This window comes from Melospiza melodia (assembly GCF_035770615.1).
Source record: "Melospiza melodia melodia isolate bMelMel2 chromosome 7 unlocalized genomic scaffold, bMelMel2.pri SUPER_7_unloc_1, whole genome shotgun sequence".
Classification (NCBI taxonomy): Eukaryota; Metazoa; Chordata; class Aves; order Passeriformes; family Passerellidae; genus Melospiza; species Melospiza melodia.
In genome coordinates, this window is record NW_026948497.1 from 7,377,611 (window position 1) to 7,403,058 (window position 25,448).

At 52.3% G+C, this 25,448-nt stretch overlaps 1 pseudogene; it reads right to left on the bottom strand.

The window, feature by feature from the left end:
- Nucleotides 1-25,448, bottom strand: part of LOC134432881 (zinc finger protein 208-like) — a 1,008,692-nt pseudogene that overhangs the window by 730,437 nt on the left and 252,807 nt on the right.

Here is a 25,448-nt window from a genome sequence, read left to right on the forward strand (position 1 = left end):
GTAAAGAACGAGCGGTCTGAGAAGCTCTTCCCACACTGGGGACACTCGTAGGGCCTCTCCCTGTTGTGGATGCGCTGGTTCCTGATGAGGGTAAAGTTGTGCTTGAAGCCCTCCCTGCAGTCAGGGCAGCGGAAAGGCCTCTCCTCTGTGTGAATGCGCTGGTGCAGGAGGAGATTGGAGCTGGTCTGAAACTTCTTCCCACATTGGGGACACTCATAGGGCCTCTCCCCAGGGTGGATGTGCTGGTGCCTAACAAGGTTGGACCTGCACTTGAAGCCCTTCCCACATTCAGGGCAGGTGAAGGGCATCTCCTCGGTGTGAATCTGCTGGTGGCAGAGGAGATTGGAGCTGGTGTGAAACCTCTTCTGACACTAGGGACACTCATAGGGCCTCTCTCCAGTGTGGGTGCGTTGGTGGGTGACGAGGGCAGAGCTGCAGCTGAAGCCCTTCCCACACTCCCCACACTCGTAGGGCCATTCCCCGGTGTGGATCATCTGGTGGCTGATGAGGTGGTTGCTCTGCATGAAGCTCTTCCCACACTCCAAGCACTTGTAGGGCTTCTCCCCATTCTAAAGCTGCTCATGGGCCACCAGCTCTGAGCTCTGGCTAAAGCTCTGTCCACCTTCCTGGCTCAGGGTGGGTCTTTCCTTCTCAGAGAACCCTGGGCTGGGTTTGGAGCCGATCCTCCTGTGGGATGGAACTTTTCCTCCCCATTGGAATTCTGCACTGTGGCACTGCTCAAAACAGCCTCTTCCACGAGGTTCTGGTGCAGGGATTTGTCCTCCCTGGTCTCCATCCTCAGCTCCTTCTCTGGGGTAGGAAGGACAAGGAGAGGATGGGATTTGCCTCCATGCCAGAGGAAAAGGGAAGGAGATCCCCCCCAGTGCATCCCCAGCAGGACGGCGTTGGCAGCAGGGTTGTCCTGCAGCCGGGGGCTATGTTGGGCTGGGAGACGGAGCAGGAGAGAGGGGGAAAGGGGCACTGACTTCCTCCTCACCTGCCTGGGTGTCCCAGGGCATCTTCCTCTTCCTGGTAGTCTTCTCCTCCTCCATTCAGCCAAGGTTTGGGAATGGGAAATCCTGGTTTGGAAGAAACAAGGTGTGAATGCCTTGGACTGGGAATTCCTCCCAACCAAATCCATCTCCAGAAGTCACCTGGTGTCCATAAAAACTTCCAAAAATCAAGGAAAAAAAAAAAAAAAGCCACCAGGAGTGTCCCATTTCCAGTCTCATCCCTCTGGGGTTCTGGTGGTTCCCCTCCTCAGGGATGCTGGCAATCCCATGGGTCCTGGGGATCCCTCTCTCCAGGGTCCTGCTTAGGGATGCTGGGGGAATTTCAGGGTCCCCCTCTCCAGCGTCCCCCCACTCCAGCCACTTGGGGGTCCTCTGTCTTCCCACCACCCTGTCCTGGATTTGGGCAAATTTGGGAGAAAACCTCCAAAAGGGCTTTCTCTAAAAAGCAAATTCAAGCAGCCACTCCCCCAATCAGATCAGGAAAATATTTCCTCAGAGAAAACGGGAAAAAAACTGTTTATTTAACAGGCAAAGTATTCATCAGCACAAAAAAATTAACAATATTAAACAATAAAACCTCTTGCCCCTTCAAAAGAGATGTCAAACTCAGAAAGTCCCTCTGTGGGCAGTAGCTCAGCTCACTCAGTCTCTTATCAGTCTCTTATCAGTCCCTCTGGCACTGGAAATGCCACAGCCCAGGCTCAGCCTAGTGGGCCGCAGGTGCAAGCTGCTGGTCCCGTCGGGGTGTTCAGTGCAGAGCAGGTTTAAACAACTCCAAAGAAAAAGAAAAACCATAGTCCAGGGAACTTCTCTGCCTCAAGTGATCTAAAAACTAACTGAAAGCAAAGAAGAGCTCTTTCCTGCTGTCTGTCTGTCAGCAGACAACTGATACCTTAGGTTTTAAGTTTTTCTATTGTGTTTTGGTGTGCAGCTTTTAGCTTTATATTAAGTGTTACTGATATCTTTTCACACAGTGGTGAAGACAAAACAATCCTGTTCTAGCTGGAGACTCAAGGACAATCTCTTCAAACTTCAGGCCCAAAGCATAAACAACATGAAAAGAGGAGGGCAGGCAAGCAAGCAAGGAAGACAAAACTTCGTAATTTGAAGCTATTGAAGCTATTAATCGGGCAGTTAACTCCTAAATATAAATGTACTAAAATTTACAAAAATGTGAGATCTCGTGACCAAGCCCTCATTTGCTCCCATCTCAGAGCCATCCAGGCAGAGCCACATCTGTGGCTCCAGTACTCCCAGGGTGTGACCTTTGAAGGCACTACAATAAATATCTAATTTACTCCACTTAACTCCGTCTGGCCTCTATTCCAGCTCCTTAAGGCATCACAACACTCCAGGAGCTGGAATGTGGAGGAGTGCAGTATCTGAAAACAAACTGCAGCTTCTTCCTCCTGCCCTTCACTCTCAGAGCCAGCCTTCAAGGTGCAGAACTCATTTCTGGGCTAAACAGACTGATGTGGTACGAGCATCATGAAGTCACCCCAGGACACGCCCCTGTCAGGGTCCCCACCTCATCTCTGGGCTGCCGGGGGTCCCTCAGCTCCGGTATCGCCCCTTCCCCTCTCCCCTCCCTGGAGCTCCCCTGTTCCACAGCCCCGGCTCTCACAGGGATCCCCAAAACCAATGTCCTGCCCCATCAGTACTGGGCCATCCCCACGTGGACCCGCCGGGACCCCCCTGAGGGGTGATCGCAGCTCCTCTTGCCCCCAAAAAGCTCCTCTTAGGGAGCCTGGAGATATCCGGGGCTCGAGTCCGGGTTCTGCTGGCTCCCAACACTCACCAAAAAAATCCTCCTGGAGACCCCTGGCTGGAGTTATTTGGGAATTTAGCTACTTGAGCTGGGCTTCTCGGATTTTCAGCAGCCTTGTGTTCCTCACCTTGGAGTGAATGAACCTTGTCAGTCTTGCTGGTATCATTTGCTCCCTTTCCTCCAGTGATTTTAACAAACTTTTCAAGGAAGGACAAGAAAATATTTTCTTTTTCCCTGGCCATCCACAAAAGCCATTTTCCTCATTAGTTCTCCCATAAGTTCCCCAGGATGAAGGAGGGACTGTATCCAAGTTTCCAAGAGTTCTTCCAGAAAGAACCACAATCTCCTCAGAGGAAGGAACCATGCTGTTGTCAAAGGCACTTGGGGTCAAAGAACAGTGCCTGAACTCACTGTGCCAAAATATTGTTGCAATATGGTTAAGAAAACTGGTAGAGAGATGCCTCTGCCCCAATTAAGGTGCTAACGAGACCAAATCCAAAGTAGATTTTATTAAACAGTAAATGTGAGGTAGAGAGAGAGATCGAAAAAAGGGAAAAGGAGGGGAGAGCAAGCGAGTGACGGGGACAGAGACCTCCCCTGGAGCAGGGCAAGTGTGACATTGTCCCCTGTGTGTGTGTTGCCATCCCACGGTGGGGGTTTTACAGCTGAGCCAGTTTGGGTAAGGGGGGTGGTGTTCACCCCCTGAGCAGGGATTACCCCACTCTTTCAGGTTGCAATGTAAGATGTAACCAAATGCATGTTTTCAATCCCCATCTTCATCAACTGGTATAAACAGGTGGGGCAGTGTTCTTTATCTCTTCCATGACTCAGCCCTGATAACACCCTCCAGGGGAGATATCTTCTGTGAATGGGCCATTGAGTGTCACTGCAGGACTGATAAAATTCCATCATCCCATTGTGGGATGCTCTGCCCAGGGGGAGGATCCAAGCATTCTTATCTGGATATAAGCTGAGCCTTGCAACACCAGGAGCACCTTGCCTACTGGATTCCCAGAGGACAAGAGCTCCATTACCACCACTGGACCTTCAGAGGAAGACCAGACCCTTCTGCAGGATCACTGCTTTGACAAAATCACGTTCATCACTCCAACAGGACTGCACCCACCATTTAATGGGACTGCTGCCAACACCCTGACCAACACCCTGACCAACAGGTTATATCCTGACTCTGTCAGTTTAAAGGCAGTGTTTCTGTATCATTGCCTTGGTCCTAATTTTCTCATTAAATTGTAATTCTGACTTAGACTTTCCTTCATGTTTGCCGTCAAACCAGTACAAAACTCAATGTGCTCATCCCTTGTTTTCCTCCCAAAATAAAATTTCCCATTCCCAAACTTTCACCCGATGGAGGAGAAAGCTGCGAGGAAGAGGAAGATGTCCTGGGACTCCCAGGCAGATGAGGAGGAAGTCAGTGCCCCTTTCCCCCTCTCTCCTGCTCCAGCTTCCAGCCCAGCACAGCCCCCGGCTGCAGGACAACCCTGGTGCCAATGCCATCCTGCCAGTGATGCACTGCGGGGATCTCCTTCCCCTTCCCTCTGGCATGGAGGCAAATCCCATCCTCTCTTTCTCCTTCCTTCCCCAGGTAAGGAGCTGAGGATGGAGACCAGGGAGGAAAAATCTCCACATCAGAACCTTGTTAAAGAGGCCGTTTTGAGCGACTCTAGTGCAGAGGAATCCAACATGGAGGAAATGCCACAGAGATCCCACAGGAGGAGGGGCTCCAAAACCAGCCCAGGATTCTCTGAGGAAGAAAGAACTACCCAGAGCCAGGAAGGGGGACAGAGCTTTAGGCAGAGCTCAGAGATGGTGGTTCATGAGCAGCTTCGTGATAGGGAGAAGCCCCACAAGTGCTTGCAGTGTGGGAAGAGCTTCAAACAGAGCAAGCACCTGGTCAGCCACCACACGATGCACACCGGGGAATGGGCCTACGAGTGTGGGGAATGTGGGAAGGGCTTCAGCTACAGATCCACCCTTGTGACCCACCAAGGCATCCACACTGGGGAGAGGCCCTATGGGTGTCCCCAGTGTCAGAAGAGGTTTCACACCAGCTCCAGGCTCCTCCAGCACCCACAGATTCACTCGGAGGAGAGGCCCTTCTGCTGTCCTGACTGTGGGAAGGGCTTCAACCACAGCTCCCACCTCATCAGGCACCAGCGCATCCACACAGGGGAGGGGCCCTACCAGTGTGCCACATGTGGGAAGAGGTTTCACACCAGCTCCCATCTCCTCCTGCATGAGCTGATTCACACAGATGAGAGACCATTTTGCTGTCCAGACTGTGGGAAGGGCTTCAAGCACAACTTCACCCTCATCAGGCACCGGCGCATCCACACAGGGGAGAGGCCCTTTGAGTGTCCCCAGTGTGGGAAGAGCTTCACCCAGAGCTCTCACTTGACAAGACACCAACAGAGCCACCAGTAAGGGAGGCCCTGCAAATGCCCCAGCTGCAGGAACAGCTTCATGCCCTGCTCTATCTTCATCACCCATGGGAGAACCCACATTGAGAAGAGCCCTTGTGATCCATTTGCCCTGTGATCCATGCTGGGAAGACACCTGCCTGTCGTCCTGCCCCTGCCCTTGACATGATGTGGGATTGAAGAACATGAGGGTCTGGCCATGGCCCTGTCATTACATTCACTCCCACCTCAGCTTATTGCCAGGGGCAGGAAAGGAACTCTCTATGTCTCTTTCCCTGAGGAGAGGAGTGCCATTTCCAGGCAGGGGGACATTGTGGCCAGGGAGACCCAATAAGTTGTGTTTTAGTTTTCCCTGTAAAGTTTTATTTATCCCTTCTCTTATCAATATTGTTTCTGTTCTGTATGTTTCTTATCTCGTCGGTGTTCCAAATAAATTGTTCTTATCCCAGCCCAGGATCTTTGCCTTTTGTGCTTTCCATGGGAGGCAGGAGGGCAGTGAGGGAAGCGCAGTTTTAGTAGGAGCAGGAAATTGGGGAATCCCATTCCTGAACCCCGGCCCATGGAAACCGAGCATCCCAGCTGGTCCCAGCCCTGGTGGCCATGACAACAGCCCTGGGAGCGGGTCCCTGGCTGGGGCTGTGGGAACCTCTTCCCTCTGGCGCCCAGGGACGGGAGTGGAGGGAATGGCTGCAGGTGAGTCGGGGCAGGCTCAGGTTGGATGTCAGGAAAAGGTTTTTGCCCAGAGGCTGCTGGGGCCCTGCCCAGGCTCCCCAGGGAAGGGTCCCAGCTCCAGGGCTCTCTGAGCTCCAGCAGCGTTTGGACAGCGCTGCCAGGCCCAGGCTGGCATTGTTGGGGTGTCCTGTGCAGGGCCAGCAGTTGGACTGGAGGATCCTGATGGGTCCCTCCCAGCTCAGCCAATTCTGTGGTTCTGGGATCCCATGAGCCTGGGGATGGGGCTGCCAATGGTTGCCATGGCAACGGGCTCTGGCTGCAGGCCTGAGCTGGTGTCCATGGCAAACACCCTTGGCATGGGGTATCCATGGAGCTGCCGAGGGACTGACCATAGCAACAGGGAGCTGGTGATGGTTGCCATGGAAATTGACCATAGCAACAGGGGGCTGGTGATGGTTGCCATGGAAACTGACCATAGCAACAGGGTCCTGGTGGTGGTTGCCTGCTAAGGATCAGATTTGTCACAGGCCATCACAGGGGTTCCCTGGGGACTTTCCAAGAGTCTCCAGGCTCTTCCAGAGCTGGAATGTCACAGGCACAGACAGGGGCTCCATGGAGACCTCCCAGGGCTTTCTGGAGATGGTAAAGAGCCCTGTGGTCAGAGGCAGTCACAGGCATTCCATGGTGACATCCCAGGGGACCTTGGGCTGCAAAGGCACCGATCTGTCACAGGCACTCACAGGGGCTCCACAGGGACATCCCAGGAGTCCCCAGGCTGGCAAAGAGCCAGGATGTCCTAGACACTCACAGGGGTTTCTGTCATGGGCACAGTGGGTGCTTCAGGCAAAGTTTATTAGAGAAGCTCCTGTTGGGTCACAAGGTGCAGAAAGGATTCCCAATAGCCTCCATAGATCCCCAAATGTCATTGTTGAATCAGAGATGACACAGACTCAGATCAGAAGGCTAAGGGCTAAAAGCCACCCTTTTATTCAGTCCTCTTCTTTTATACCTTAGTTTGCTACACATCGACCTCATTGGTCATTTAATCAACACATTTCACATGATTGGCTAATTAAGACAACATTCTTCATTAAACAACTTTATGGAAAAAACAACCTATTATAAATATTGTCAAGGTGCCAGTTATTGATGTTTGTTTTACATTTGGCCTTTGTGGGCACTCTCTGGATGTGGGAAACCCTCCTGTAGCAGTTCTGTGCCAGGTAAAAGGAGATGCACAGGACTTTTTTGGTCTTCAGCTTCTTGTGTATTGTTATCTTCTCTAAAGTTTTGCATGCTGTGCATACCAGGCTAAGCATGCTGGATAAACACCTCAAAATGGCTCTAAAATGTACGGTTTCAAGGTCTTTTAAAGTTGTCTCACCAATTAACTCTTAAAATGTATATTATTTCTACTTATCTACCAATTACTCATCCCTTGACTGTCCACATAACCTCTACACTGTGCTTTCCTCGACCAATGACCCTGTGCCACCAACACTGCAGAACATGGAGTAGATGAAGAAGATGAAAGGGACTACATCCAAATTCCTCCATCTTGCTTCCTATCTACATCATATTAAAAATCCCAAGACCTAAATTTCTCACCCAAGGCACATGCTATACTACCCTCTAATCTATTTTGGACTTTGGTAAATTCTAATCTCTCTCAAAGTCCTGGAAGTCCTCTCCATGGGGGACGGTTAAAGGCAGCGTTTCTCTGGGGAACAGGACCCCTTTAGAGCAGACAGAGAAATATTCCCTGTGCCTTGGATTCCCACACATTTAACCTAAAACCCTTTAATCCTTGACATGTGAAGTTACCCCAAAATGCTCCAGGTAAGTAGGATTAGAAGGAGAAGAAATAGAGAACAACAGAAAGACAGAAGATCCATAGAACAACACGCACATAGGTACCAACTGCCGGGGTTCCGGCATCACCAATAGAGAAACCCCAGGAGAAGGCAGGATCCAGATCATGGGCTGGCCTCATGCTGCAGCTGTTAACGCCCTGGGCCTTCATGGCCCTGGGGTGGGACTGCCAGTTGCTTGTCCAATCAGAGCCAGGGTAGGCACCAGCTGCTTGTGTGTGATTGATTGATTAACATCTGGGCTAATCAGAGCTGGGTTAGCACAGCCCCTGCTGTGTAATTGACAGCTCTGCCAGACCAGGGCTGGGGCGGGGCTCTGTTCCACCAAAAACCTGACTTGGCCCTGGCCCCACACGGGCATTCTGAGCATCCCAAGGTGTCTCGGGACATCGATCTCATCCAGCCTCTGACAGCGACCACGGTGACACTACGGAACCTCATGGAACCAAGGGTCAGTTGTGACAATGCATGTCCAAGGAAACCACAGTGACACTATGGAATCTCATGGAACCAAGGGGCCATGGTGACACTGTGGTGCCTCATGGAATCAAGGAGACCATTGTGAAACTTGGGGGCCCCAAGGAACCAAGGGTCCATGGTGACCTTGTGCAGCCCGTAGTGTCACAGAGGAGCCACTGTGACACAGCGAGGGCGCATGGAGCCGAGGGGCCATGGTGACACATCAGAGCTTTGTGGAACCATGAAGCCATTGTGACATTGCAAGGCCTCATGGGAGCACAGGGCCATTGTGACACTACAGAATCAAGGAGAACATTGTGACACTCCAGGGCCTCATGGAACCAAGGAGACCATTGTGACACTGTGGTGTCCCATGAAACCAAGAGAACATGGAACAGGTCTGGCTGGCTGGGCCTCCTAGCAATCACCTGACAGGTCTGGCTGACCTTGGCATGTCGAGGGCTGCTTCTCATCAGCCCCTGAAGCACTGGGGCTCTTGGCTTTCCTTCCTATGGGAGAGAACTGTCTTTCTCCTCCAGGGGAGCATGGCCAAACTTGAATTCCTCCTCCAAATTTCCGTATATGCACAGATTGTTCTCAGATGAAATCTGCCAGAAGAGACAGGTCTGCCTGCCTTGGCCACCCAGGGGCCACCTCTCATCTGCCTTTGAAACCCTGGGACCATGTGCTTTTCCTGCTTAGGGGAAAATAACATCCATCTCGACCAGGTGCCCATGGCCAAAATTGAGAATCTGCCTCCAGAATTCCCAATATCCAAGGATAGCTCCCTGACAAAAGCTGCCAGGACTGACAAATCTGGCTGGCCTTGTCTTCCTGAGGGCTGGCACTCAACTGCCCATGAAACACTGGGGCTCTGTGCTTTCCTTCCTAATGAAAAGAACTCTTTTTCTGTCCAGGCACCCACGGCCAAAATTGATGTTCCACCTCCAAAATGCCCTATGTCCAAGGAGAGTCCCTAGATAAAAGGTGCCAGGACAGACAGGTGTGGCTCTGTTGGCCTAAGGGTGGCCACCTCTCATCTTCTTCAAAAACACTTAGACTTGGCATTTTTCTTTCCTATTGGTAAAAACCATCCATCCTGACCCAGTGCCCATAGCCAAACCTGGAATTCTACCTCCAAAACTCTGTACATCCAAGGATTGCTCCCAAATGAAAGCCAGACAGGTCTAGCTGCCCTTGCCACTTGGGAGCTGCCCCTCACCTGCCTCGAAACACTGTGGCTCGATGCTTTCCTTCCTATGGAAAAGAACCATCCTTCTTCTCAAGGAGTCCAAGGTCAAAACTGAGATTTCTCCTCTGATATCCAAGGACCCTCCATGACAAAAGTTGCCATGACAATCAGGCCTGGCTGGCTTGGGAGCCAGGACAGGAGCCACCTGTCCCCTCTTTTGCCTTTGAAACACTTGGGCTCCATGCTTTCCTTCCTATGAAAAAGAACTGTCGTTCTTATCTACAAAGAAATGGCCAAAATTGGGATTCCACCTCGCAAATTCCCCATATCCAAGGGTTGCTTTCATACAAAAGCAATTAGAACAGAGAGGTCTGGCTGACTTAGGCCTCTGATGGCCACCTTTCATTTGCCCCTCAAATATCGGTGTTCCCTGCTTTCCTTCCTATGTAAAAGAACCATCCTTCTCCTCCAGGTGTCCATGTCTGAAATTGAGATCCCACCTCCAAAATTTCCTATACCAAGGGTTGCTCCTAGGTAAATCTGTCAGTACCGTCAAGTCTGGCTGGCCTTGGCCTCTGGTGGATGCCCCTGCAACACTGGGGCTGGGTTCTTTCCTTGGGAAAGAAGGAAGATCCCTGGGACACTCTGGGGACCTCGTGGAACCAAGGGGATCCTTGTGGCACCACTGGAACCCATGGAACCAAGGGGCCATGGTGACACAGGAAGGCTCCATGGACCCAGAGACCATTATGACTCTGTGGGGCCTGATGGAACCATGGAGACCATTGTGACCCTTCAGGGCCTCGTGTCACCAAGGGGGCATTATGACACCTCAGGTCCTCATGGAAGCAAGGGACCACTGGGACACTGTGGGGCCCCATGGAACCAAGGGAACAGGGAGCAGGTCTGGCTGCGAGTACTGAGCCCAGCTGGGGTCATGGAACCATCTGCAGGCCCCGGGTGAGATATGACCTCTTTCAGTGCTTCCATCCTCCCTCGAGTGAGAGAAAAGGACAAAGTGCAGGCACATAGAGGAGCAACATGAAGACACCGAGGTCAGTGAAGAGGAAGTTGAGTCCCAGATGGGAGGAAAGAGGAGATGTCCTGATCTTGGGGCTGAAATCCTCTTGTAAAGCCATGGAGAAGGATGTAATTGATACATCAGACTCTTTTTTTCCCTGTATCGCATTGAAAAGTATGGGGATATGATTTGTTCAGCAAAGGCCTCCATGCTAAAGTAGCAAATGTCAAAGTAGCTGTGATCCCATGAGAAGTTTGAACATGGAAAAGGGGAAGCGTGATGAGATCCTGTGCCTTCACAGGGAGAAGAAAAAGATGTCCTCAGAGATGAAGAAGCTTTCAGAAATAGATGAGGAGAACCTTTGCTCTTACACAGCTCATCTTTTAACTAATACTCCATAAGTTGACATGGCCCATAAACACAACTGTAAAAGAGCTTTGAACAACTGGGAGGGAGGTCACAATTGCAGATTTTTCTGGGCAGTTGCTATTCATGGAAATTGAGAGCCACAAGAGAAGTGTCTCTTCTGGAAAAGTCTCCATAGCATGAAAGAGAGACTCCTCTCCCTAAGAGAACTCAAGAAGGACTATTCTGGTTGGGGTAAACTGACTGAAAATTCTAGGTTTGTCTTTATATTGTCAGTAAGAAAGAAAAGGTTGTAGGGAGACGAGAAGTGTTCTGAAAGTTCTGTTCTTCTTACTCTTTCTTTTAGTTGCTAATAATGAACTTTTCCTTATACCCTCTTAAAGTTTTGAGCCTGCTTTGCCATTCTCCTAATCTTATCACACAGGAGGAAATGAGTAAGTATATTCTGGTGAGTGCACTGGTAATTAGCCAACACTGAAGCCAACACAATAATTGCTGCATTCTCCAAGAAATCTCAAATTGGTGAACCAAAATCACTACAGCAATATTTCTGATGAACTGCACTAGAGCAGAGGGAAATCAAGGCAGAGCCATGTTTTGTCAGGACTTGTTTGATCCTAATGAGCCCCGTGGTGCATTTGGAGCTCAGCCCTGGAACCTCAGGGTCTGAGAGGAGATTGCAGAAACATTTCTAGGAGTCAAAGTCAGAAGGAAACCCCAAAGTGTCTCAAAACATGGATGCATCCCACTGAGGTCCATCCCCTAGACAGGCTCCTCATGGACTCCTAGGAGGAGAGATCTGGAGGCCAGGATGAAACAAAAACTTCTCAGAGATTCAGTGTGGAAAGGAAAATCCAGAGTACCTTAAAAATCTTGAGTATCTCAAAGTATTAATGAGCCCCACTACATGTCAGTGCAAAGCTCTCAAGGGACTCGTTAAAGCAGATAATTAGGGCCATGATTGCAGAAACCTCTCACAGAGTCTGTATCAAAAGGGAAACACCAAGTACCTTAAAATAACTGAAGTACCTTGAAGCATTAATGAGCCCACTGAATGTTGTTACTGACAAAGCCTCTCCAGGGACTAATTACAGCAGATAATTGGAGGCCATGATTGCACAAATCTCTCAGAGACTCCAAGGCAAAAGCCAAACCCAAAGTCCTTTCAAAAACCTGCAGACCCTACAGGGAGCATTAAGGATTCCCCAGGGCCATTGTTGAGCAAGGCTCCCAAAGGACTCCTTCCAGCAGATCCTTGAGGCCACTGGGATGTGGGCTGGGGGGGATGCTGAGGGCAGGACAAGGGGCTGACAATGCCCAGCCTAGCTGAGGCTGTGCCAGGAGGCCCCAGGGCCTCAGGACAAGGTTTCTCCTCACAGCCCTTGGTGGCAACGACACTGCTGTGCCCCAGGGCACCAAGACTTGACTTCTCTTTGTCCCCACCTGTCATCACTGCCTCCAGTTCTCTGCTCTGCCTGGGGCCTGGGGACACTTTCTCAGTTGTGTCCCTCCCTGGGACCCATTAAAAGTCCAAGTAAGTTTGGAGTTGGATTCTGACTTGGAGCTCTGGAGAGGTTTCTCCAGCTCCCTCTCAGGACCTGATGTTCAGGGCCTGAGCACAAAGCCCCAGAGGCTCATTAAAGTTCTTGTGCTGTGTCTGTGCTGCTGAGCTGGGCTGGGCACCTGGCACAAAGGCAGCTCCTGGTAACCAAGAGGAGCTTCAAAACACATTTCTCTTGATGAGTAGCTCTTCTGCCAGCCACAGAGGGCTGGGGCACTGCCTGCAGCCACCCCGGGCACAGCACAGAGGCACAGAGAGCTTCAATCAGTCAGGTCTGGGAAGGTGCTGAGAAGTGCCTGGGGCAGAATCACTGCCAGCCCTTGGCACAGGAACCTCTGGCTGCAGGACAGTGCAGCTGCAGCTCCTGGAGCCATCTCCTAAAGCTGGAACATCCCAATGCCTACAGACCCTGTGAGTACATTCTCTCATTGTCTCTTGTGCAGACCAGCCAGGGGTGGCCAGGGCTGTGGTGCAGAGCAGGGTCCTGCAGCCCAGGGCGCTGTGCTGGGCCAGGAACTCTGCTGCCTGCCAGGGACAGCTCTCGGCCAGCCCTGGCAGCTGCTCCCAGCACGAGGGGACAAGGTCTGGGTGGGAGGAGACAGCTGGTCAGGCTTGGAAGCGTTTTCTTTGTGTGGTGAGGATTCTGCATTGTTCAGGACTGCTCCCAGCATGACATTTAGCTGTAGAATATTTCCAAGTAGGTTATACAGGGAGCACAGCAAGGCAGGGGCTGCATAAATTGAAAAATCTTGCTTTTTTAATCTACTGCTTTCTGTTGCCAGGATGAAAAATTGCACATTGATAATAATCTCTCAGTTAAGGTTCAGAAAAAGAAAATAGCTTTTTCTCAGATCTTTCTAAGCCAGGCAGTGACAGAAACCTGCACAGGGCCCCCTAGAAGCTGCATCAGTTTTGCTTTTTCAGCCTCCTCAGGCTTGCTCTGACAGAGCCATCAGAGCCTGGAGAGCCAGAGCTGCCCCTGGGCAGTGCCAGAGCTGGGAGGTGTCTGCAGGGCAGAGCTGAGACCCAAGGCTGGGCTGGGCTCTGGCAGCACTGGCAGGGCCCAGCCCTGGGCACAGGGAAGCAGCTGCTGGCAGGGACAGCTCCAGGCAGCAGCGCCCTGGGCAGGCAGTGGGGGGAAAGATCCCCGAGGCTGTGCTGGAATATTTAAAGTCCTCTCCAAACCCAAGTATTCCATGATTACTTTTCTTACAGATCCCCATGCCAAGACAAAGAAAATGTCCAACAGCAGCTCCATCAACCACTTCCTCCTGCTGGCATTGGCAGACACGTGGCAGCTGCAGCTCCTGCACTTCTGCCTCTTGCTGGGCATCTCCCTGGCTGCCCTCCTGGGCAACGGCCTCATCATCAGCACCGTAGCCTGCGGCCACCACCTGCACACGCCCATGTTCTTCTTCCTGCTCAACCTGGCCCTCAGCGACCTGGGCTCCATCTGCACCACTGTCCCCAAAGCCATGCACAATTCCCTCTGGGACACCAGGGAAATCTCCTACTCAGGATGTGCTGCACAGGTCTTTTTCTTTCTGTTCTTCATTGGAGCAGAGCTTTCCCTTCTGACCATCATGTGCTATGACTGCTATGTGTCCATCTGCAAACCCCTGCACTACGGGACCCTCCTGGGCAGCAGAGCTTGTGCCCACATGGCAGCAGCTGCCTGGGCCAGTGCCTTTCTCTATTCACTGCTGCACACAGCCAATACATTTTCCCTGCCCCTGTGCCAGGGCAATGCCCTGGGCCAGTTCTTCTGTGAAATCCCACAGATCCTCAAGCTCTCCTGCTCCAAATCTACCAGAGGGAGGTTGGACTCATTGCAGTTAGTGCCTGTTTTCTATTTGGGTGTTTTATGTTCATTGTTTTTTCCTATGTGCAGATCTTCAGAGCTGTGCTGAGGATCCCCACTGAGCAGGGACGGCACAAAGCCTTTTCCACCTGCCTCCCTCACCTGGCAGTGGTCTGTCTATTTGTCACCATCAGCCCAATTTACCACCTGAAGCCCCCCTCCATGTCCTCCCCATCCCTGGATCTTGCCCTGTCAGTTCTGTGCTCGGTGGTGCCTCCAGCGCTGAACCCCTTCATCTACAGCCTGAGGAACCAGGAGCTCAAGGCTTCTGTGCGGAAACTGATGACTGCATGCTTTCAGAAACATTAAACTGCTGGGTAATTTCTGCAAATCACTTGTAATAAAAGTCATCTTCGATACTTCTTGATGGTTTCATTTGGAGGGTTGATTTTTGTTGTTTTACTTTTTTTCATATTGTCCACAAATGCAGCAGCCAACAACATGCCCCCTCTGCAGTCCTGGCCTCTCCCCCAGCTCACACAGGTGCCCCATCCTTGCAGGCACAGACACGGCAGCACTGGCTCAGCAGCCCCTGTTTGCATTGCACAGAGCAGGGGGAGCACCCCCATGCTGTTGGTGTGGGATATGAACCTGAGGGAGCACAAATGCCATCAGCCCCTGGGGCCAGCAAGTGCTGGGGGACACCAGGGAAACCGCTCAGCTTTGTCCTGGCCTCTGCAGTGATCCAGAAAGTTTGTTCCCATCAGCTGGGAGTTTCCTGTGCCACTGCAGACGCTGTTGCTCAGAGCCAGGGCTGCCTGGCAGCCACCCCAAACTGCCCTGAGGATTTCCCTGGCTTCACCTTTACTTCCTTTCCTCATCCCTGATCCAGATTCCTTCCTATTGCCCATTGCTGTCCTCTCCCCTGCAAATAGCCAATCTCTGTTTGCCCTTTCCTCTCTGGCCCCACTCCCCATTGCAGTTCCTGACTTGGCACCATGGGAACATCCCTTGGCGAGCAGGATCATCCTACAAGTGCTGCAGGAATTGTCTGCAGGCTCCTGCAGTGCCTGGTGCTGCTCCCTTGCCAGAGGCACCCCAGGCCAGGGGGGCACATCTGGGCTGCTGTGTCTGGCTCTGGGGCTCCCTGTTCTGGGCAGTGAGGAGGAGCTGCAGAGGCTCTGCAGGACTGACAGGATGGGCTTTGGGACTGGCAGCAGAAGCTGAGGGACCTGGGCTGCTGGAGCTTCTGAAGAGGAGGCCCAGGGCTCATCCTGCAACTGCTGCAAGGGTGGTTTCAGAGAATCCCAGAGTCAGCCAGGTTGTAAAAGACCTTGGAGATCATCAAGTCCATCCTGTGCCCTGACACTGCCTTGTCTCCCCTGAGCCTCCTCTTCTTCCGGATAAACAACCCCAGCTCCCTCAGATGCTCCTCACTGTACTTGTGCTTCAGACCCCTCCCCAGCCTTGTTGCCCTTCTCTGGACATGATCCAGCCCCTCCATGTCCTTCATAAATATGGGGGACCCAGAACTGGACACAGCACTCAAGGTACTGCCCCAGCAGTGCTTACACAGAGCAAGAATCCCTGCTTTGCTCTCTTGCCACACTATTCCTGATCCAGGCCAGGAGCCATTGGCCTTCTTGGCCGCCTGGCCACACTGCTTCCTCATGTCCAGCCTGTTGTCCATCACTCACTGCAGGTCCCTTTCTGCCTGGCTTCTCTCCAGCCCCTCTGTCCCCAGCCTGCATTGCTGCAGGGGTTTTTGTGGCCAGGCAGGACCTGGCACTTGGATCTGTTAAACCTCACCTTGTTGGATTTGGGCCCCGGATCCAGCATGTCCAGGGCCCTGTGCAGAGCCCTCCTACCCTCCAGCAGATCAACACTCCCAGACAACTTGGTGTCACCATGGTTCCATGAGGCCCCAGAATTTCCCAATGTTCTCCATGATTCCATGAGGCCTCCCAGTGTCACAATGTCCCTTTGGTTCCATGGGACCCCTTGATGTCACAAAATTCCTTGGATCCTTGCACCCTGCAGTGTCACAATGGCACCATGGTTTCCCAGGGCTCTGCAGTGTCACAGTGGATCCTTGGTTTCATGAGGTCTGGCAGTGCAGCAATGCTCTCCTTGGTTCCACAGTGTCACAATGGCCTCTTGTTCCCAAGGGCCACCACAGTGTCAAACAAGTTTCCTTCATTCCAGTAGTCCCTGAGGTGTGGTGGTTTTCACAGGGGTCACAGAACAAGGGAAGAGACAAGAAACTTGAATCCATGTTTCAGAAAGCTGATTTATAAATACATGATATATTATATTAATAGAAAGTGATATACTAAAACTATCCTAAAAGAATAGAAGAAGGGATTTCATCAGAAGGCTAGCAAGCAATAGAAAAGAATGGAATGACAATAAAATCTTGTGACTGACCAGAGAGTCCGAGACAGCCAAACTGTGATTGGACATTAAAAACAACCACATGAGACCAATCAAAGATCCATCTTTGCATTCCAAAGCAGCAGATAATTACTGCTTACATTTCGTTTCTGAGGCCTCTCTGCTTCTCAGGGGAAAAACACCTAGAAAAAGGATTTTTCATAAAATATGTCCACATAAGATATGTGACACTGAGGAGCAGCACTGACCCCTTGGTTCCATGGGGCCCTGCAGTGTCACAATGGCCCCATCATGACACCAGGTCCTGCTCTGTCACAATGCTCTGCATGGTTCCACAAGGCCCTGCAGGGTCACAGTGGCCTCTTGGCTCGATGAGGCCTCAGAGGGCCACAATGAATTCCTTGGTGCTGCAGCGCCATAATGGAAGCCCTGATGACACAAGATCCTGCAGTGTCATCAGGGACCCTTGTTTCTATGGGCACCACAGAGTCACAATTGTTCCCTCAGTTCCCAGAGTCCTTGCAATGCTGCAATGCCCACTTGATTCCATTGTCCCTACGCTCTCCCCAGGATCTCCTTGGTTCCACAGTGGCACCATGGCCCCTTGGTTCCACAAGGCCCGGTAGGGTCACAGTAGCCTCTGTGGTTCCAGGAGGACCCAGACTGTCACAATGGACTCCTTCTTTCCATTCAGTCCCACAGTGTCAAAATGGTCCCTTGGCTCTGTGCTGCCATGTCGTACACAGTGTCACCATGGTCCTCTTAGTGCCACCAGGCCCCGCAGTGTCACAATGGCCTCTTTGCTTCACCAGGGCCCTGCAGTGTTACAATCATCAGAGAATCAACTGGGCTGGAAAAGACCTTGGAGAGCATCAAGTCCAACCTGGGACCCAACACCACCTTGTCATCCAGGCCACGACAACGAGTGCAAAATCCAGTATTTCCATAAACACTTCCAGGAACAGTGACTCACCCACCACCCTGGGCAGCCAGTTCCTGTGACGTCACAGTGTGCTGCCCAACTGGTACTGAGCACAGCAGAAGAATCACTGCCCTGCTCCTGCTGGGCACTGATCCATAGGAGTCCCAGGGGTTGGATGAGGGAAATGGTGGGAAGGGAGTAGGGACAAAGTGTGATTGATTGTCAGCCATGAAGGGTCTTGATTTTCGTATGTATTTATGCTGCATTAGGAGGTGCTGGGGGTCAATATCAAATGGACATTGCATTGCTGATATCAGTCTATAAACAGGAAAAGAGCATACAAACAAAAAGAACAAAACAGTTCTCTCAGCATTTTTTCCAATACAGTATATTCACTTTGAATACATTTCTGAAATGTGTGTAATTATTAACAGAAGAACTGAAAACTTGGATTATTCCCAGGGGCTTGTCTTGTTTGGGTGACTTGAAGAAATGTTTATCAGCCTTTTTCAGCGAATTTCTGAACTGAAGAGCTCAAGAAAGAAGAGGCCTCTGGAGGAGTAAAATTCATCAGCAAACTCCAAGTGCCAGCAGATCCATCCCCATCAGAACAGCAATGAACAGAAATGGGCACAGCTTTGTGGCTGGCCCAGCTTTGGCACGGCCTCTGGGCCTGGAGCAGGAGCAGCTCTTGAGGGCCCCAAGGCCGCAGCTCTTGTGCTGCCCTGGGCAGATGGGATGGCAGCAGGGGCTGCAGAGCTCTCAGCACCTCAGTCTGAGGGGAGCAGGGCAGCCAGGGAGCCTCCTTTGGCCTTGGCCAAGCACCTTCCCCCATGGCTGGGGCTGAGTCCTGTGGCAGCTGCAGCTGCTGCTGTGCCCTTGCCAGGGGCTGAGGCCGTGGGCCAGTGGCCAGAGCAGCCTGGCCTGAGCAGAGCTGTGGGGCCAGAGCCGGCTGGGGTTGGGCTGGGGAGAGGCCCTTGGTGCTGCCCAGAGCTCAGGGCAGCTGGCAGAGCTTGCAGGGAGCTGGGCTGGGCTCAGAGAGCCTGGCCCAGAAACCATCAGTGTCCATCTGAGCCTGGCTGAGCGTGCAGGGGCAGGACTCAGGCCAGGCCTTGTGGGGCAGGGCCAGCACCTGTGCAAGGCATTGCAAACAGGCAAGTGGCCCAGAGAGGAGGCTGCTCTGTGCCCTTGGTGGCATGGACAGAGCAGGGAGGGGGCCCAGGACATTTGTCAGTGCCAGCCTCTGTCCCCATGCATTGGCAGCCCTGGCTGCTGAGCCCAGCTTTGGCCTGGGCTGAGTTTGGCTGTGGCCCAGCTCCATCCTCCTGCAGGGCTCAGGGCCTGTTCCCAGGCAAGGCCAGGGCTGGCTGCCTCTCTGCTGGCCCAGAGGCCGGCACAGCCCGGGGCAGGGCTGTCTGTGCAGCCCCACAGGTGCCAGGGGCTCTGCAGGAGGTGGCAGAGGCTGCCCAGCAGGGAGACCATGGGGCACAGAGCCCCAAGGCTGCTGTGGGCACCACGGCACAGGGGCCGTTCCCAGCCGCAGTGCTCCTGGCCTGGGCTGGGCCTGCACAGGGGCTGGGCCACCATGGCTGGGCCAGCACAGGGCCACAAAGCAGCCACGCAGCCGCTGCCGGGGCTGACAGCAAGGCCAGGCACACACAAGCAATTGCTGAGCATGGCCTGCGCTGGCCAGGCCTGACTGTGCCAAAGGCAGAGCTCAGCTGCCCTTGGGGGCTGCAGCAACAGTCCAGAGCCCAAAGAGCCTCCATGGCTGTGCTGGAGACCAAGGCTGCAAGAGGGAAATGCAGGGCTGCTGTGGGATGGGGAGGGCATTGAATTCCAGCACACACCTCAGCTCTCTGATGATCCCAGCACCATGCTGGGCCCTGTTTCAGACTGGAGCAGAGCAGATGTTGATGGGACAGGAACCCTGCGGGGCTGTCAGGGACCTGCAGCTTGCAAGGTGCTCTGCTCTCCCTCAGGTGCTCTCTGAGAGATCTAATCCCAGCTGGGCACCTCAGGGCACTAGTGGCATTTCCTGTTCATGGGCACACAGGTGATGTCTGGCTGGAAAGGGGCACAGGTTTTAATACCTGTTAGTCCAGGAAACAGTCCATGGATCTACAACAAAAGAGTCCAGCAAAGTTGCCACTCCATCTTCCCCCATTTCTTCAACATCTCTCTTTCTCTTTGCCAGTCCCCCTTACTGGCCTGTTTCTTCCTTCATCTTCCACCCTTATCCCTTTTCCTAGGAAAGGTAATGTTCCGTGAAGTTCTCACTATCCACAAGAGTTAAACGCTCATCCAGGCGGCTTGGCTGCTCGCTACCCCCCCCCCCCCCCCCCCCTCCTCCCAGCCGTGCTGCCGGCACATGATATCAAGTTTCAAAGCAAAAGTTCCAGCACAGGCTGCATTCTCTCCGTCTCCAAAAAAGCGGGGGTGGGGGAGGGGGTAAACAGGTCGCTCGATGCTCCCCCACCCTTCCATCGAATCCGGGCCTACCGTAAATGGGCCACGTGGTTTTCCCCTCCCCCAGCCCAGCAAGCAACTGGGCCGGGGGAGGCAGGCCCAACCCTTCACATCAGAAATCCCAAGAGGGCTCTGAAGGACAAGAGCCCTGCTTTTAACTCCTTGGGTTTGTAGTCTCAAGAGGCGGATACAAAACCCCACTGGTCAAACCAGGTGCTCATCTTAAAATCCGAACACCCATTGGTAACCACAACAAAACAACATATCCCAGATGTCCCATTTCCAGTCAAATCACGACAGTAGCTAAATCCCACTTTGGGGGAATTGAGGAAGTTTGGAACGAGCTAGAGAGCAGACCTCTGAGTGTTTTAGATGATGCCATTGCTTTTTCTTCTCTTCTACATAGAGAGGAAGGGTGAGTTTGGCTCACATCTCCACTGCATGGCTCACAAGGCGCACAAGACTTGTAGTTAGAAGAATTTTGAAGGATTTCTTGACCAAGAAGACACTGCCGACAAGGATATTGATGTTTTGCAGGGAGTCCTTCAATATTTCGTCTTATGGACTCATGCTACAGTGTAAGCTTCCTTAGCCAATCATGTTATGACACACAAACCTACAGCACTGCATTCTAAGCTGCTTGTTTACCCTTGTAACTACTTTTATATTTTCTAGATCTTCAGCCCTAAAACAATAAACTTTCCTCCACTTCAACCTTCCTCCCCGTGTCTCTGCTATAATGAACTAGAAATCCACATTCTCGTTTCTAGCACTTAAGTTTGGAAGCCCTTTCCAAGGTTTCCGATCAAATCCTGTGTTTAATTCTAAGCTTTGCTGACAAGACCAAAGCTCTGAGATTTCCCTGCATTTGGGTTTCCAACAACACTGATGCTGTTAGTTCCGCAGTGCCCAGGGTCTGTCTTGCAAGTCAACTCTGGCAGGAACAAGGCGGCTGCCAGGGGGCTGCTTGTGGCCTCTGACAGCCCATTGCCCAGGGCTTGCCAGTGCCCCAGCCCCTCAGGGGCTGCTTCAGCCCGGCCAAGCTGCCCAGCACCAGTGCCGCAGCCCCAGAGCAGCTCCAGAGCAGCCCCATCCAGAGGCACCTGGGAGCCCTCAGCAATGCAGCCAGCAGCACATGGGCAGGAGGACATGGATGGCGCTTCCTGCCTGGCACAGGGCTTGTGGCCATCTCCAGGCACCGCTCTGGCAGGGATCCCCGCAGCCCTGGCCCCTGCCCACTCGCTCTGTCACAAGCACAAAGGCTTCAGCAGAACCACCAAAGGCCAAGGGGCCATTTTCCCTTGCCCACTGCACAGTGGGCAGCTGGCTGAGCACAAGCACCCTTCTCCCCCTTCAGGGCCTCACCTCCTCTCAGCCTGCTGTGCTGCTGAGCACAAGCTCCCTTTTCACCCTTTCCTGCCTCTTGCCCTGAAGACCCTGGGCAGCAAAGGAAAGCTGCTGGCAGTGTGTGTATCATAACGCATTCTAGAATTTATTTATTTACAGTAGTCTACAATATATATTAATAGATAGAATTATGTATACGCTGTAATTTATTTATTTACAATAGAGATAAAAAATTGAAAAAAGAAAAGAAAAATCTTAAAGAAAAGGCAAATTCCCGTCTGTCTCAGGTGTCCCCAGCAGACAGAGCCTGCAGGATCAGCTCTTTGCAGACCTCCAGCAGCGCAGCTGGCCGATCCTCGACAGACAAGGCCAGTGTCCTCCATGCCCTGCGGAGCTGATCTTGCAACCTCCGGAAGATGGAATATCGCCCACACTGTATTGCCCGGAGGACATGCAGTGTTTCAAGTGCCAGCTGTGACATGTGTGAAATAGAAAGCTGTGTTTCCTATCAGGTACAAACAGGCAACGTGTGTATTTGTGACTGCGATATGTGTAGAGACCAACAATGGGACACTTGGGAATTCTAATAATAACTGGGGAAAGTAAAGCATTGAAGAAGGCCTTTGAACCTATCTTTTGTTTGCAATTAACCTTGGTATATTGAGGAGCATTTGAATTAAAGCGTTATGGATGTTACTCTTTGCTTGTAGTTAATCCATAAAGAGTTCTGGAATAATAACCTTTTGAAGTATAATTTTACAATATTGCTTGTATCCTTGAAACTATAGCTTTGGAATATAGATAAAGGAAACATGCTTATCCCACACCTTCACAAAAGAGAGAAAAGGAGCTTGAGAAAGGAAGATGAACATCAACTCAAGGATTTATATTTTCAACCAAGGGCAGCTGGACATCACTGTTATGAGATTTATAGTCCTTGCAATTAAAAGGTGGACACACATCTGGGGAGCTGGACTTCACCAGATGGGATTCGTCTTTCTTCTTTCGGAAACCGGACCACCACTGCCTGGGGATACTCCTTTAGGGATACATCCTGAGAAAAACTAAATCACAATAGTGTATAGAACTGTGATGTAAAAAATTGGGAATAGAAACTGCTAATGAGTAAAAATTGGAATAGAAACTGCTGAGAAACCTTATAAGGACCCCTATAAATACCTGTAACCCTCAACTGCTGGTGTGCAGTTGGAGGGAAAACTTCCCCCACTGTACCCAGCGCTGTATTGCTCATACATTACCATATTAAATAATAAATTGATTGCTGCTTAAATATTGGCCTAGTCAAACTTGCTATTTATAAGAGAAGCAGGGCAGGGACACTGTAGCACAGCCTGGGCTGCACAGGGCACAGGGATGGGCAGCAGCTGCAAGACAGCCCTGCCAGAGCCAACTTGGGCAGCACTTTGGCCATGGCTGCTGGGCCTGGGCCTGAGGCAGGAGCAGGAGACAAGTGACCCTTGCAGGGCTGGGACCTCATTTCCTCCTTGTCCCTGCTCAGCAGCCTGGCAGGGGCCGCCCCATGCTCCTGCCCTTGCCATTGCACATCCACACATGCCAGTGCCCATCCTGGGAAGAGCCCTGAGCAAGGAGGGAGGGACAGGATCTGCCTGGCCAGGGGCTGGGGCTCAGGCCTTGGCCCTTGGCATTCCTCAAACACATCCAGCCTTGCTCAGCACCAGAGACACCATTGACTTGTTTGTCCCCAGCTGTCATCACTGCCTCCAGTGTTCTGCTCTAACTGGAACCTGGGGACACTTTCTCAGTTGTGTCCATCTGTGGGACTCATTAAAACTTCAAGAAACTTCAGAGTTCCAATTTAAGTTTGAGTTCTTGAGAAGTTTTTTAAACACTCTCTCAGGGACTGAATCTGATGTAAACAACACCATAGTCCCAAGAGGCTCATTAAAGTCCTTGTGCTGTGTCTGTGCTGCTGAGCTTTAAAGGAACAACTCTTCCCAGGGCCAGCTCCTCTCCCAGCCCAGCAGGGCTGAGGGCTCTGCCTGCAGGCACTGAGGGGACAGGAGCCAGGCAGAGACAGGCTGAAGGCAATCAGGACTGGGAAGACATTGATCTGAGACTTCACTTGGGGAAAGATCTTCACAGCCCTGTGCATGGTGAGTGTGTGGGTGCAGAGCAATGACCCCTGTGCTCCTGCAGGGATCTCCTGAAGCCAGCACACACCACAGCCTGGGGGATGTGTCAGGAGGACTCTCCCAGTATCTTTGTGCCACAGGAGCAGGAGGAGGAGGATGTGCTGCTGGGCGGGGCTGCCCTGGGTCCCGTCAGAGGGACAGAGCAGGACGGCTCCTGCTTCCAAGCATGGCTGCACGGGGTGAAGCTGGGGCTGCAGCCAGGGCTGCCCAGGGCTGTCCTGCCTGGCAGCTCCTGCAGCCCTCCGGGCTCTTGGCCAGCCCAGGGCATGTGCCACCTGCCAGGGGCAGCTCTCAGCCGGCCTGGCAGCTCCCCACGGACGCTGCAGGGGAGAAGTTGGAGGTGGAAGGAGCCACCTCCATCAGGGCAGATTCCTCCTGCTGTGGAGTTGGTGCTGCATGGCCGGGGCTGTTCTCAGCTTTCTCCTAAAGGGAAGGGAAAGGGGCTGTCAGCTTTGGCTGTGTCACTGAGACTCCTGCACTGTCACCCTGGACATCCCAGATGGGCCTCAGATCTCCCTCAGAAAGTGCCTCTTGAGCCTCCTCTCCCTACAGACAGCAGCAGCAGCACCTTGGCTTGCAGCATCTCTGTTTGTCTGGCCTGCCCTTAAGGCCCTGCAGCCAGGGAGATGCCCCTGGGCAGTGCCCTGTGCTGGGAGGTGTCTGCAGGGCAGAGCTGAGCCCCCAGGGCTGGGCTGGGCTCTGCCAGCACAGGCAGGGACAAGGCTTGGATAGAGAGAAACAGCTCCCAGTAGGCACAACTCCAGGCAGCAGAGAGTCAGGCCAGCCCTTGGTCTCCCTCCATGTCCAGCTGCATAGGTAGAGAGAGAAGAGTTGGAAAGATTGATTTTGAAACTGGAGTCTTCAAAAAAAGCCAGTTTTTGTTAAGTGCAATTTTAAATTGTACATCCTGTAGTAGAGCGAGGGGAAATGAGCAAAGGGTAATAGTGTTGGCCCAGCAGTTTTGAGTGCAGTGGGGCACTGGGAGCCTTGTTTTCCCTCGGGGCTCCCCAGTGTTCAGCCTGAGAGCAATGCTAAGAACGGACTTCTGTCCCTTCTAAAAAACACACAGTTACTTTGTAGCCCAAAGCTACACCGAAAAAAAAAAAGGTAAATGAAATTTCCCCAAAGAGAGAGAAGCAATTTTGAGTTCCTGTGTAAGAAAATAGCATAGCATTGACTCAAGGTATTGTGTCCAAATTGTCAATGTTGTCTTTGAACAGCTCAAAATGTCCAGAATCAAGAAATGTGCAACAGCAGCTCCATCAGCCACTTCCTCCTGCTGGCATTGGCAGACACGCGGCAGCTGCAGCTCCTGAACTTCTGCCTCTTGCTAGGCATCTCCCTGGCTGCCCTCCTGGGCAACGGCCTCATCATCAGCGCCGTAGCCTGCGGCCACCACCTGCACACGCCCATGTTCTTCTTCCTGCTCAACCTGGCCCTCAGCGACCTGGGCATGATCACCACCACTGTCCCCAAAGCCATGCACAATTCCCTCTGGGACACCAGGGACATCTCCTACACAGGATGTGCTGCTCAGGTTTTCTTCTTTGCCTTTTTCATGTCAGCAGAGCTTTCCCTTCTGACCATCATGTGCTACGACCGCTACGTGTCCATCTGTAAACCCCTGCACTACGGGACCCTCCTGGGCAGCAGAGCTTGTGCCCACATGGCAGCAGCTGCCTGGGCCAGTGCCTTTCTCACTGCTCTGCTGCACACAGCCAATACATTTTCCCTGCCCCTGTGCCATGGAAATGCCCTGGGCCAGTTCTTCTGTGAAATCCCACAGATCCTCAAGCTCTCATGCTCCAAATCCTACCTCAGGGAACTTGGGCTTCTTGTGCTAAGTGCTCTTCTATTTTTTGCTTGGTTTGTGTTCATTGTTTTCTCCTATGTGCAGATCTTCAGGGCTGTGCTGAGGATCCCCTCTGAGCAGGGACGGCACAAAGCCTTTTCCACCTGCCTCCCTCACCTGGCTGTGCT